Source organism: Choloepus didactylus, chromosome 3 (genome assembly GCF_015220235.1).
Source record: "Choloepus didactylus isolate mChoDid1 chromosome 3, mChoDid1.pri, whole genome shotgun sequence".
In the NCBI taxonomy this organism is placed as follows: Eukaryota; Metazoa; Chordata; class Mammalia; order Pilosa; family Megalonychidae; genus Choloepus; species Choloepus didactylus.
Window position 1 is genome coordinate 177956097 of NC_051309.1, and position 14069 is coordinate 177970165.

General features: G+C 37.9%; 1 protein-coding gene and 1 long non-coding RNA gene across 3 annotated transcripts in view; one reads left to right on the top strand and one right to left on the bottom strand.

The window, feature by feature from the left end:
- Positions 1–14069, bottom strand: part of LOC119529992 (E3 ubiquitin-protein ligase MARCHF1) — a 581433-nt gene that overhangs the window by 47815 nt on the left and 519549 nt on the right. The gene's annotated exons all lie outside the window — the stretch shown is intronic.
- LOC119529996 overlaps positions 1–14069 on the top strand; it is a 46291-nt gene that overhangs the window by 17605 nt on the left and 14617 nt on the right. The window contains exon 2 of the long non-coding RNA XR_005215988.1: positions 4751–4875. This is a non-coding gene — a long non-coding RNA (uncharacterized LOC119529996). The remainder of the gene's footprint in view (positions 1–4750; positions 4876–14069) is intronic.

Genomic DNA, 14069 nt, shown 5'->3' on the forward strand with positions numbered 1-14069 from the left:
ACTCACAGGAGGAATGTCTATAGCCACTGTAGGGGTCTTCTTCTTTGCTGGTTTAGTATGGCACTCCTGGTGATAGCTGTTGCTGAGGGCTTTTTTGCTGCTGCTTCTTCCATTTGATGCAATGGTTCTGGAATCAAATTCACTACAGGCTCATCAAGGTGGAGGGTTGAAGCCATGTACTCAATCTGGATACATGCTGTGGTGGACACATCTGCCACCACTCTAAGCTGCTCCAGAGTAAAGACTGTGCAGCTCCAGCCAGCATGTCTTGCCTTTGATGACATGAGATCCTTTGGAGAGCAATAGTTCAACCAGCTGGGTCACTCCTGAGTCATTCTGCAGTGCCTCTATTTACTCTGTGTCTTTTTACATCCTTTCTATTTTGGAATTCTAAATAAAATTGCATTAAAAAAAGTGGGTGTATGTGTGTGAGAGGGGGGTGGTTCTCCTGTTTTAAACAGATTTGGAAACCAGTTGTAATATCCATAGACACTTCTTTCTTACTTAAAAATTCTTGGATCATAAAAATACTGAAAAATTGAAATAAAGCCATTTAAAGTTTATATATAATAGTCAGTAATTATTTGCATTTTGTTCCAGATATGATGCTAAGTGCTTTACATGCACCATTTCATTCAGTCCTCTTAACCATATGAGCAGGTACATATTTTTATTATCTACACTTTACACATGAGGAAACAGAGGCATGGAGTAATTAAGTAAACTGCCCAGGTCCATAAAGCTATGCCATTACTTTAAAGGACACAAAGTCTGTCAGGTTGACTCTAGAGCTCGAGCTCTTGATTGTTACACTAGTCAAATATAGTAAAGAAAACAAAAACAAAAGCAAGAAACACTGGACTATTGAATTACTTTGTATTAGGAATGTTTGCAAATATTTCAATGCATCTATGAAAATTATTTATTACCATATCATGTTCATATGCAAATGACTGCCTGTCACACTTAGCACACTCCTTTAGGAAGTAAGCACAAAATAAATTTTAATCAAATCTGCCAGACAAAGCTAATTGTTTTTTTTAACATTGTTTATGAACTCCTGAAAGTGTTTCAGTAAGTTAAACATTTTCCTTTCTTAATGCTGCTTACTTATTAATTTTCTCAGGAAATTTCTTAAAGATAAATTGGGCTGCAGGCTTAAACAGGCATAACCCTCATGTGAATGACCATACATTCTGAATTACTGGACTAGAAATTAATCAATGCCCTGTACCTCTACAATCATCCAATGCTCCAGAAATAGTCAGCTCTTTGAAAATGTGCAAGTTACTCTCTTGTTGGCTTTACAATGGATTCAAAGCTAAATATTGATTTAGTAAGAACAGAAAAGCAAACTTTCTACAGTATTGACAATGGAGAGTTGGAAGAGATGATAATGTCACCACTTTATAAGATTTTACAGTTTACAGAGGACTTTTCCTTACATAATTTTATTCCTCAGTACAACCCTGGAAAGTGGGCGAAGTAGATATTATTGTTAACCCCTTACCTCCCATCCCATGTTTTTTTTTTTTTATAGATAAGGAAACTGTCTCAGGTGACAGGACTTACCTAAAACCACAGAGCAAATATACAGACACTTCTACCCTGCAGAGAGCATACACTCTTGGCCTGTGGGCTGAATCTAGCCTTCAGGGCTGTTTGTTTTGCCTGAATCATTTTAAAATTTGAATTAGGTACTATTATTCAAAAAATTTGGAGGCATCAAATTAAATGTAGAATTTTGGTTTCACATGAAAAGTTAGTTGATTTGGCAACCATCAGCTAGAGCTGAGTAGCTGCTACTCCCTTAGATGAGGCATGTCTGTTTCAGAATGCCAGGGTCTCCACCATTCCTTATCATACCTCCAGTAGTGTTAATCATCACAGAACATTAAACATCATGGACCCAAACTGTTTTATGCATCTGTGTTACCTGTTTGGTTACTAATGAAAATAAATTATCTGTGAGACTGTTCAACTTTTTCCAGACACTATTAGTAATTTTCCTCAGTCACCTTGGGCAAGCTTACCTTTGCATCTTCCTACCCCTGGATCCCTATCTTCATCCAACAAACTTCTCACCTTAATTTTCTTTATTAAATTGTTCCCCTAATGAAATAGAGAGGCAGCTGTAAAACTGAGGATCTCTTCATCTAAAATTCCCACAAATTTACCTTGAGTTATAATTTAATAGTTGGAGTTATATTAACCCTATGTGGAGTTACTAGAAATTATCCCCCATGATGTTTTCAAGTCTATTCCAAAATATTGTGAATAACTTTTCAAATGCCTTATCTCCAATCCTACCCCATGAGAGTGTAAATTTTCTGGGGTTAGAGGAATTTGTCTTGTTAATCACTATAACCATAGTGCCTGGGACAGTGCCTGGCACATGGTGGGTTCTCAGTAAATATTTGTTGACTGAGTGAATAAAGTGGGTCTAGTAAATCATGAACTGGCTATTACAAGTACCTTCTCAGCATGATCCTTCTGACACATACCCTATGCTAGAACAGCATTCAACTATGCTAGAACAGCATTCAATAGGAGGCACTCACCAGTCTCCAAAGGAATAAGCCATTTCTTAGATTCAAAGAAAGATCTAGCTCTGTTAATTTCAGTTTTTTAATATAAACATACTTCATCAAATTATCAACTTTCATATTAAACTAGCTCTCAATAGTATTTTATACAGTGGACTGCATAATGAAGAGTAATATTTAAAGGAAGCAAATCCTTAAAGGAAATAGAATATCCTTCTTATGCACAACTAAACGGAATTGCTTACACCTTAATCCTATACTGGTTTTCTTCACCATGCCAAGTAGAAAATGATATTATGAGGTTGTAAGTGGTATATCCATGTGGGAAACAAGAAGAAAGGAATCTCCTGATGGCTCCACTTTGAGAAAAATAGGAAATTGGGGAGAAGCTGGCTCATGAGAGATTAGTTTTCTTTTAGAGGAAAGTCTTCTAGTCCGCTAACTTAATATAATGTTGATAATATCATACTACATGTTGATGCATGTACAATGTGGCTAGACACCACCAGTACAGATAGACCATGTCAAAAGTATTCTCAATCCAATGGAGAAGAAATTGATTTGGGCTAGAATAAGTTGCTTCAAGAAAAGCCATGTTGATTTCCAGTGCTTTATGCCCATATGGTTCAAAAATTAAATCAAAATTAAGAGGGAAATTCATCTGATATTTGATGCCAATATTTGAGTAATCAGAATAATGAATTAAAATACCCAGCTGAGGTGGGAATGTAGACTGGTGCAGCCATTGTGGAAAACAGTTTGGTGGTTCCTCAGGAAGCTAAGTATAGAATTGCCATATGATTTGGCAATCACACTTCTAGGTATATACTCAGAAGAGCTGAAAGTGGGGATGTGAACAGACATCTGCACACTGATGTTCATAGTGGCGTTATTCACAATTTCCAGAAGACGGAAATAATGCAAGTGTCTATCAACCAATGAATGGATAAACAAAATGTGGTATATATGGGATGGAATATTATTCAGCTATAAGGAGGAATGAAGTCCTGATGCATGAGACAACATGGATGAATCTTGAGGGCATTATGTTGAGTGAAATAAGCCACACACAAAAGGACAAATATTGTATGGTCTCACTAATATGAACTAATTATAATGAACAAACTCATGGAGTTAACATGTAGAGGATAGGTTATTAGGAGATAGAATGAGGGTACAGAATGTGGAGCTGATGCTTAGTTTGTGCAGAATTTTAATAAAGTTGATTGTAAAGGTTTGGAAATAGATAGAGGTGATGATAGCACATTGTTGAAGTGCAATTAACAGCACTGAATTATGGGTGTGATTGTGATTGAAAGGGGAAGTTTAGGGTCATGTACGTCACTAGACAGAAAGCCAGAGGATAAAGCATGAGATGGTATAACACAGAGAACCCTGTTGTGATGATGACTGTGGTTGGTAGTACAAATGTTCAAATAATAAGAATGTACAAATAGTAAGAATAGTACAAATAATAAGAATGTTCTTCCATGAACTAGAACAAATGTAGGTCACTATTACATGGGGTTAATAATAGGGTGGTATATGGGAAAAAGTTCAACTAATGCAAACTATGGACAATAGTTAACAGTAATATTGTAATATTCTCTCATCAGTTGTATCAAAGGTACTATACTAACGCTGAGTGTCAATAATAGGGGGGTACAAGGAGCATGGGATTTTTCTTTTTGGAGCAATGAAAATGTTCTTAAATTGATTGTGGTGATGAACGCACAACTCTGTGGTTATACTGAGAGCCACTGATTGTACACTTTGGATGGATTGTATGGGCTGTGAATAAAACTATTTTAAAAAAACCCAACAAAACAAAACAAAATATCCCAGCTGAGAGAGAAAAATCTTTAGGGGAAAATTTAAATATGAAAGCAATTTAAAACTCAATCATAAGATGATGCTTTGGGGGAATCTTTGTTACTATTTGTGTGTGTGAGTGTGTGTGTCTTTCCACACATTATAATCTGATGCTTTTGTCTCTCCATATGGATCACTGTAATATTGATTCAATTGTTTTTAAGCACAGTTTGTATTTCAGATATCAGAGTGCACAGTATATAAAGGAATTTCCATCTTGTTTGTCCCTACTAGTTAAAATAAAAATGGATTTTCTCAAGGGTGGAAATGTATCTTGAAAAAGACTTCAATAGCAAATCCAATGTAAGGTAAGTGTTTCTTTTCATATCTAGGGTACACAAGGTGACCTTCTTACCAAGCAAGTGAGGTTATTCTCTTCAAGCAATAACTTCCAAAGAGAGAAACAGAAACTAAAGCAGTGTACAATGGAATCGACTAGCAAGGAAGCACTAAAGAGGTATGTTCCATCTGATCTATTACAGCCAACACTGATAATCGGGAGTTGTTTATTTTAGGCTCATTTTTTTTTTTTTTAATCTTCATTTTATTGAGATGTATTCACATACCACGCAGTCATACAAAACAAATTGTACATTCGATTGTTCACAGTACCATTACATACTTGTACATTCATCACCTAAATCAATCCCTGACACCTTCATTAGCACACACACAAAAATAACAAGAATAATAATTAAAGTGAAAAAGAGCAATTAAAGTAAAAAAGAACACTGGGTACCTTTATCTGTTTGTTTGTTTCCTTCCCCTATTTTTCTACTCATCCATCCATAAACTAGACAAAGTGGAGTGTGGTCCTTATGGCTTTCCCAATCCCATTGTCACCCCTCATAAGCTACATTTTTATACAATTGTCTTCAAGATTCATGGGTTCTGGGTTGTAGTTTGATAGTTTCAGGTATCCACCACCAGCTACCCCAATTCTTTAGAACCTAAAAAGGGTTGTCTAAAGTGTACGTAAGAGTGCCCACCAGAGTGACCTCTTGGCTCCTTTTGGAATCTCTCTGCCACTGAAGCTTATTTCATTTCCTTTCACATCCCCCTTTTGGTCAAGAAGATGTTCTCCGTCCCACGATGCCAGGTCTACATTCCTCTCCGGGAGTCATATTCCACGTTGCCAGGGAGATTCACTCCCCTGGGTGTCTGATCCCACGTAGGGGGGAGGGCAGTGATTTCACCTTTCAAGTTGGCTTAGCTAGAGAGAGAGGGCCACATCTGAGCAACAAAGAGGCATTCGGGAGGAGGCTCTTAGGCACAAATATAGGGAGGCCTAGTCTATCCTTTACAGCAACCGTCTTCCCAAGGGTAAAACCTATGGTAGAGGGCTCAACCCATCAAACCACCAGTCCCCTATGTCTGTGGTCATGTTAGCAACCATCGAGGTGGGGTAGGCAAATACCCCTGCATTCTCCACAGGCTCCTCAAGGGGGCACTACATATTTCCCCCCCCCCCTTTTTTTTTAACTTTTTTTCTTTTTTAAATCAACTGTATGAAAAAAAAAATACAATAAAAGAACATTTCAAAGAGACCATAACAAGGGAGTAAGAAAAAGACAACTAACCTAAGATAACTGCTTTACTTCCAACCTGTTCCTACTTTATCCCAAGAAAGTTACCTAATACAACATTTCTGTGAACTTGTTCCTACTATATCCATCAGAAATTAACAGACCATAGTCATTCCTGGGCATCCCCAGAACATTAAATTAAATAGCTTATCTGTTCTTCTTGGATTATTGTTCCCCTTTCCTTAATTGCTCTCTATTGCTAGTTCCCCTACATTCTACATTATAAACCATTTGTTTTACATTTTTCAAAGTTCACATTAGTGGTAGCATATAATATTGCTCTTTTTGTGCCTGGCTTATTTTGCTCAGCATTATGTCTTCAAGGTTCATCCATGTTGTCACATGTTTCACGAGATCATTCCTTCTTACTGCCGTGTAGTATTCCATCGTGTGTATATACCACATTTTATTTATCCACTCATCTGTTGAAGGACATTTGGGTTGTTTCCATCTCTTGGCAATTGTGAATAATGCTGCTATGAGCATTGGCGTGCAGATATCTGTTCGTGTCACTACTTTCCGATCTTCCGGGTATATACCGAGAAGTGCAATCGCTGGATCGAATGGTAACTCTGTATCTAGTTTTCTAAGGAACTGCCAGACTGACTTCCAGAGTGGCTGAACCATTATACAGTCCCACCAACAATGAATAAGAGTTCCAATTTCTCCACATCTCCTCCAGCATTTGTAGTTTCCTGTTTGTTTAATGGCAGCCACTCTAATCGGTGTTAGATGGTATCTCATTGTGGTCTTAATTTGCATCTCTCTAATAGCTAGTGAAGCTGAACATTTTTTCATGTGTTTCTTGGCCATTTGTATTTCCTCTTCAGAGAACTGTCTTTTCATATCTTTTGCCCATTTTATAATTGGGCTGTCTGTACTATTGTCATTGAGTTGTAGGATTTCTTTATATATGCAAGATATCAGTCTTTTGTCAGATATACGGTTTCCAAAATTTTTTTCCCATTGAGTTGGCTACCTCTTTACCTTTTTGAGAAATTCCTTTGAGGTGCAGAAACTTCTAAGCTTGAGGAATTCCCATTTATCTATTTTTTCTTTTGTTGCTTGTGCTTTGGGTGTAAAGTCTAGGAAGTGGCCGCCTAATACAAGGTCTTGAAGATGTTTTCCTACATTATCTTCTAGGAGTTTTATGGTACTTTCTTTTATATTGAGATCTTTCATCCATTTTGAGTTAATTTTTGTGTAGGGTGTGAGGTAGGGGTCCTCTTTCATTCTTTTGGATATGGATATCCAACTCTCCCAGCCTCATTTGTTGAAAAGACCATTATGACTCAGTTCAGTGACTTTGGGGGCCTTATCAAAGATCAGTCGGCCATAGCTCTGAGGGTCTATCTCTGAATTCTCAATTCAATTCCATTGATGTATATATCTATCTTTGTGCCAGTACCATGCTGTTTTGACAAGTGTGGCTTTATAATAAGCTTCAAAGTCAGGGAGTGTAAGTCCACCCACTTCGTTTTTCTTTTTTAGAGTGTCTTTAGCAATTCGAGGCATCTTCCCTTTCCAAATAAATTTGATCACTAGCTTTTCCAAGTCTGCAAAGTAGGCTGTTGGAATTTTGATTGGGATTGCATTGAATCTGTAGATGAGTTTGGGTAGAATTGACATCTTAATGACATTTAGCCTTCCTATCCATGAACATGGAATATTTTTCCATCTTTTAAGGTCCCCTTCTATTTCTTTTAGTAGAGTTATGTAGTTTTCTTTGTATAGGTCTTTTACATCTTTGGTTAAGTTTATTCCTAGGTACTTGATTTTTTTAGTTGCTATTGAAAATGGTATCTTTTTCTTGAGTGTCTCTTCAGTTTGTTCATTTCTAGCATATAGAAACATTACTGACTTATGTGCATTAATCTTGTATCCCGTTACTTTGCTAAATTTGTTTATTAGCTCTAGTAGCTGTATCATCGATTTCTCAGGGTTTTCCAGATATAAGATCATATGATCTGCAAACAATGACAGTTTTACTTCTTCTTTTCCAATTTGGATGCCTTTTATTTCTTTGTCTTGCCGGATTGCCCTGGCTAGCATTTCCAGCACAATGTTGAATAACAGTGGTGACAGTGGGCATCCTTGTCTTGTTCCTGATCTTAGAGGGAAGGCTTTCAGTCTCTCACTATGCTGGCTGTGGGTTTTTCATATATGCTCTCTATCATATTGAGGAAGTTTCCTTCAATTCCTACCTTTTGAAGTGTTTTTATCAAAAACGGATGTTGGATTTTGTCAAATGCTTTTTCAGCATCTATTGAGATGATCATTTGATCTTTCCCTTTTGAATTTTTAATGTCTTGTAATACATTGATTGATTTTCTTATGTTGAACCATCCTTGCATGCTTGGAATGAACCCCACTTGGTCATGGTGTATGATTTTTTAGTGTGTCTTTGGATTCGATTTGCAAGTATTTTGTTGAGGATTTCTGCATCTATATTCATTAGGGAGATTGGCCGGTAGTTTTCCTTTTTTGTAGCATCTTTGCCTGGTTTTGGTATTCGATTGATGTTAGCTTCGTAAAATGAGTTAGGTAGTCTTCCATTTTCTTCAATGTTTTGAAAGAGTTTGAGTAAGATTGGTGTCAGTTCTGTCTGGAAATTTTGGTAGAATTCCCCTGTGAAGCCATCTGGCCCTGGGCATTTATTTGTGGGAAGATTTTTGATGACTGATTGGATCTCTTTGCTTGTGATGGGTTGATTGAGGTCTTCTATTTCTTCTCTGGTCAGTCTAGGTCGTTCATATGTTTCCAGGAAGTTGTCCATTTACTCTACATTATCCAGTTTGTTGCCATACAGTTTTTCATAGTATCCTCTTATAATTATTTTAATTTCTTCAGGATCTGCAGTTATGTCACCTTTTTCATTCATTATTTTGTTTATATGCGTCTTCTCTCTTTTTGATTTTGACAGTCTAGCTAGGGGCTTGTCAATCTTGTTGATCTTCTCAAACAACCAACTTTTGGTGATACTTATCCTCTCTATTGTTTTTTTTTGTTTTCTATGTCACTTATTTCTGCTTTAATCCTTGTTATTTCTTTTCTTCTACTTGGTTTAGGATTGGTTTGCTGTTCATTTTCTAGCTTCTTCAGTTGATCCATTAGTTCTTTGATTTTGGCTCTTTCTTCCTTTTTAATATATGCGTTTAGTGCTATAAATTTCCCCCTTAGCACTGCTTTTGCTGCATCCCATAGGTTTTGGTATGTTGTGTTCTCATTTTCATTCGCCTCTATATACTTAGCAATTTCTCTTGCTATTTCTTCTTTAACCCACTGATTGTTTAGGAGTGTGTTGTTTAACCTCCAGGTATTTGTGAATTTTCTAAGTCTCTGATGGTTATTGACTTCTAATTGTATTCCATTGTGGTCAGAGAATGTGCTTTGAATAATTTCAATCTTTTTAAATTTATTGAGGCTTGTTTTATGTCCCAGCATATGATCTTTTCTGGAGAAAGTTCCATGAGCACTAGAGAAGTATGTGTATCCTGGTGATTTGCGATGTAATGTTCTGTATATGTCTGTTAAATCTAATTCATTTATCAGATTGTTTAGGTTTTCAATTTCCTTATTGGTCTTCTGTCTGGTTGATCTATCTATAGGAGAGAGTGATGTGTTGAAGTCTCCCACAATTATTGTGGAAACATCAATAGCTTCCTTTAGTTTTGCCAGTGTTTCTCTCATGTATTTTGTGGCACCTTGATTGGGTGCATAGACATTTACGATTGTTATTTCTTCTTGCTGAATTGCCCCTTTTATTAGTATGTAGTGGCCTTCTTTGTCTCTCAAAACATCCCTGCATTTGAAGTCTATTTTATCTGAGATTAATATTGCTACACCTGCTTTCTTTTGGCTGTAGCTTGCATGAAATATTTTTTTCCATCCTTTCACTTTCAGTTTCTTTGTGTCCCTGTGTCTAAGATGAGTCTCTTGTATGCAACATATTGACGGTCCATTTTTTTTTTATCCATTCTGTGAATCTATATCTTTTAATTGGGGAGTTTAATCCATTTACATTCAACGTTACAACCATGAAGGCATTTCTTAAATCAGCCATCTCATCCTTTGGTTTATGTTTGTCATATATATTTTTCCCCTCTCTCTATTAATATCCTTTATTGTGCCAATACTGAATCTCTTTAGTACTGACCCTTTCTCGAAGTCTGTGTGTCCTTTCTTTGTTTCTGTGTCTGTAGGGCTCCCTTTAGTATCTCCAGTAGGGCAAGTCTCTTGTTAGCAAATTCTCTCAACATTTGTTTGTCTGTGAAAAATTTAAGCTTTCCCTCAAATTTGAAGGACAGCTTTGCTGGATAAAGTATTCTTGGTTGGAAATTTTTCTCACTCAGAATTTGAAATATATCGTGCCACTGCCTTCTCGCCTCCATGGTGGCTGCTGAGTAATCACTACTTAGTCTTATGCTGTGTCCTTTGTATGTGGTGAATTGCTTTTCTCTTGCTGCTTTCAGAACTTGCTCCTTCTCTTCCGTGTTTGACAGTGTGATCAGAATATGTCTCGGGGTGGGTTTATTTGGATTTATTCTATTTGTAGTTCGCTGATCATTTATGATTTGTGTATTTATGTTGTTTAGAAGATTTGGGAAGTTTTCCCCAACAATTTCTTTGAATACTCTTCCTAGACCTTTACCCTTTTCTTCCCCTTCTGGAACACCAATGAGTCTTCTATTCAGACGTTTTATATTATCTATCATATCCCTGAGGTCCGTTTCGATTTTTTCAATGTTTTTCCCCATTCTTTCTTTTATGTTTTCATTTTCCATTCTGTCATCTTCCAGGTGACTGATTCGTTGTTCAACTTCCTCTAGTCTTGTACTATGAGTGTCCAGAATCTTTTTAATTTGGTCAACAGTTTCTTTAATTTCCATAAGATCATCCATTTTTTTTATTCATTCTTGCAATGTCTTCTTTATGCTCTTCTAGGGTCTTCTTCATATCCTTTGTATCCTGTACTATGGTCTCATTGTTCATCTTTAGTTCTTTGAGTAGCCGCTCTAGGTGCTGTGTCTCTTCTGATCTTGTGATTTGGGTGTTTGGGCTTGGGTTATTCATATATTCTGGTTTTTTCATATGCTTTATAATTTTCTGTTGTTTTTGGCCTCTTGACATTTGCTGAACTTGATAGGGTTCTTTTAGGATTGTAGACCAATTGAAGTCCTTATCTCTAATTTATCAGATTTACAGCTTCGTGGAGTACACTTTCTCTAACTAACCAGCAGGTGGCGTCCACGAGCCACCTGTTCTCCACAAGCCAGTTGTCCCCTGCTTTGCCTTTGTGGTGAGTGGGGGAGTGAGTCTTGTGGGGTCCAATTGGTGTAGCAAGCTTGCGTGTGTAGTTGGTGTTGCCAGCCCTGTATATGGGGCGTGTTTCTGGGCAGTCAGGGAGGGGGGTGGTTCTAACAATCAAATCTCCCTGGTGATCCTGGAGTTTTAAAGCTGCTGCAATAGTCTAATCCTTTGGTTCAGTCCTGCCACAGTTTGTCTCTGCCACTGACCCACAAGTCCTTGGTATTGGAGTATGGCTCCTGAGACTTGCAAGTGGGTCCCTCTTCCAGGCCGTGCACCCCCTGGTCCTCTGTTGAGGGATGACTGTGCTATGTCACAGGTGAGTGCTGTCCCCCCAGGGTGGTTCTGGGCTGCTGGGCTGTGTAGGGGAGGCTCCCAGTCTGCTGAAATGATGGCTGAATGGGGCTTTGTTAATTCACACTACTCCACCTTCCCAACTCTGGGACAATCAGCTGAGGTTGCAGGGAAGGCTAATGTCCACGCCCAGTTTTGTGGTGTGTGCCTGTTATTTGAAGCACTTCTGTCACACTGGGTTGTCTGGGGCAGCTCTGGGCTATGGGGCTCGCGATGGGCAGGAGTGTTTCCTGTCTACCAGGATGATGGCTGTGAGTGGACACCCCCTTTTCTTGGGAAGTTGTGGTGTTTAGTGAATTTTCTCAGCCACTGGATTACTGCCTTTTGTCTCAGAGCTCTCTTAGTTCTGCTCTTGTCTTGACCTGCCCAAATTGCAAGTCTTTGAAGCTTTCTGTATTGGGCTTCTTAGAGTAATTGTTTTAGAAAAAGAAAAAAGGATTAAAAAAAAAAAATGGCCCTCCTCACAGATCTAATGGGTTATTGAAATGCTAAGAGACAAAGTAATTAGGGCCATTAAGGAAAGGTCCACAGGGCAGAGAGATCAGCTTTTCTTCGGGTTTTGCATATGCGCCTCAGGGCCTGAGCTCTGCCCTTCCCCTGTCTATGTTCACCAGAAATCCAAAAATCTTCCGCTTTTATTTTGGAGTTTTTCGTGCTGTTTTTTTCTATGCCTGTCTCCTCTCTGCTTAGTTGGCTGCTCTCAGATTCTCTGGTGTCTGGTCTTAGTCTATCTATGGTTGGAGTTTTGATCAGTAGAATGAGTTTCCGATAAGAGCTGCCGCTGCAGTTCTCCCTTCTCCTTCCCGGAGCTGACAGCCCCTCCTCCCACGGGACTGAGCCTGGAGGGAGGGGCGCGGGTCCCCTGGCCACAGAAGCTTACAGATTTCGCTGATCTCAGCAGTTCCACATTTTCATGAGTGTTGTATGAAGTATGCCCAAAGCCAGATTGTTCTGTGGTGTTCAGTCCACGCAGTTCCTGGCTTTCTACCTAGTTTCCTGTAGGAGTAACTAAAACATATAGCTCACCAGTCCGCCATCTTGCTCTGCCTCCTCAGGCTCATTTTTGTTACCCTCTATCAAATCCTGCTCCATATTCCCAATTCTCTCCTTTCAATATTCTGCATAGCCACAAGGTAAGTCACACTTCTCAATTAGTCTAGGTTAAGTGACACATGGAGAACAAAAGATAAAAGACAGTCATTTTGCTGTGTGTTTACAGTTTTTAATATGTACTTTAGATAAGGCAGTTCTCACAATTAAAAGCTAAACATATGATGGAGACCAGCTCTTTTTGAATTACCTGTACCATTCCTTCTGGAGTTACAGGAAATTATTTGCTCCCCACACTATTACCCACCTACTACCACATCTTTCACTTTTATTACAAAATATTTTAGGTAATTCTTCTTTTACCATCCTCTCCTAGTGGACTGTATGATCTCTGAGTGCAGGGGTTTTGTTCTATCTTGTTCAGCACTGTACATGATTTGTGGTACATGTTTAGTAGCTGCTTAGTACAGTATGTAAAGTGAATGAATGAACTACGTGTGACTGAAACCCTCTGTGTACAATAATTCAGAACATAGGTTGGTGACCGTGTGGACTAAAATCTACCAAGAGAGAGGGCTCTATTTATGGATGGAAGTTTCACAAAAGAATAAGCTCTTCTATAGCTACCGAGAGAAGAAAATTTCTTTGACCTAATTTGAACAAGCAATTCTGTAGTACTCATCCCAGTTGGTTACACATTTCTTTGAAAATTTAAAAGACTAATTGACCTAATATTGTTTCCTTAAAAGACAAAAGGATGAAAGTCATGTGATAAATCCTAAGTATCTATTAGAATGAAGCATAAGACCCTTATAATTTTGGTCTCATAATTATTTGACACAAGGCATGTTGGTATTGCCATCTACTTACATTGGAATATTATTTTAATTGAACATCAATCACAGTTCCAAGGGCATGAATGTGTTAAGGCAAAAAACAAATTTAGAAAACAACAACAAAAAACAAGGAAAACATTTAGAAGGAAGAGTAATCCTCCAATCAAGTTGAAATAGTTTTCTTTTCTTTTAATGATCCTTTTTAAGTTTTTGCAGTTTACTCATTGTGTCCTTCCCCACAGTAATCAGCTAAACAGCCTGTTGAGACTACTTCTTCTCATTGAATTAAGTGGTGAGAAAGTAAGGGGGCATAGGAATTTGTTGTGGAAAACCTACCTGGCTCCTTTGGAGAGTATGAGTTTGAAAACAAAATTATTTACTCAGAGTAGCCTAAATCACTTAAATTGCCCATAGGACTCATATAATAATAGAACTGAAACGGAGTTCAAGAAGATGAGAGAACAAGTATGCATTGTGAATTATAGGAGAATGGACAGATTTTGCAAGAACTATAGACA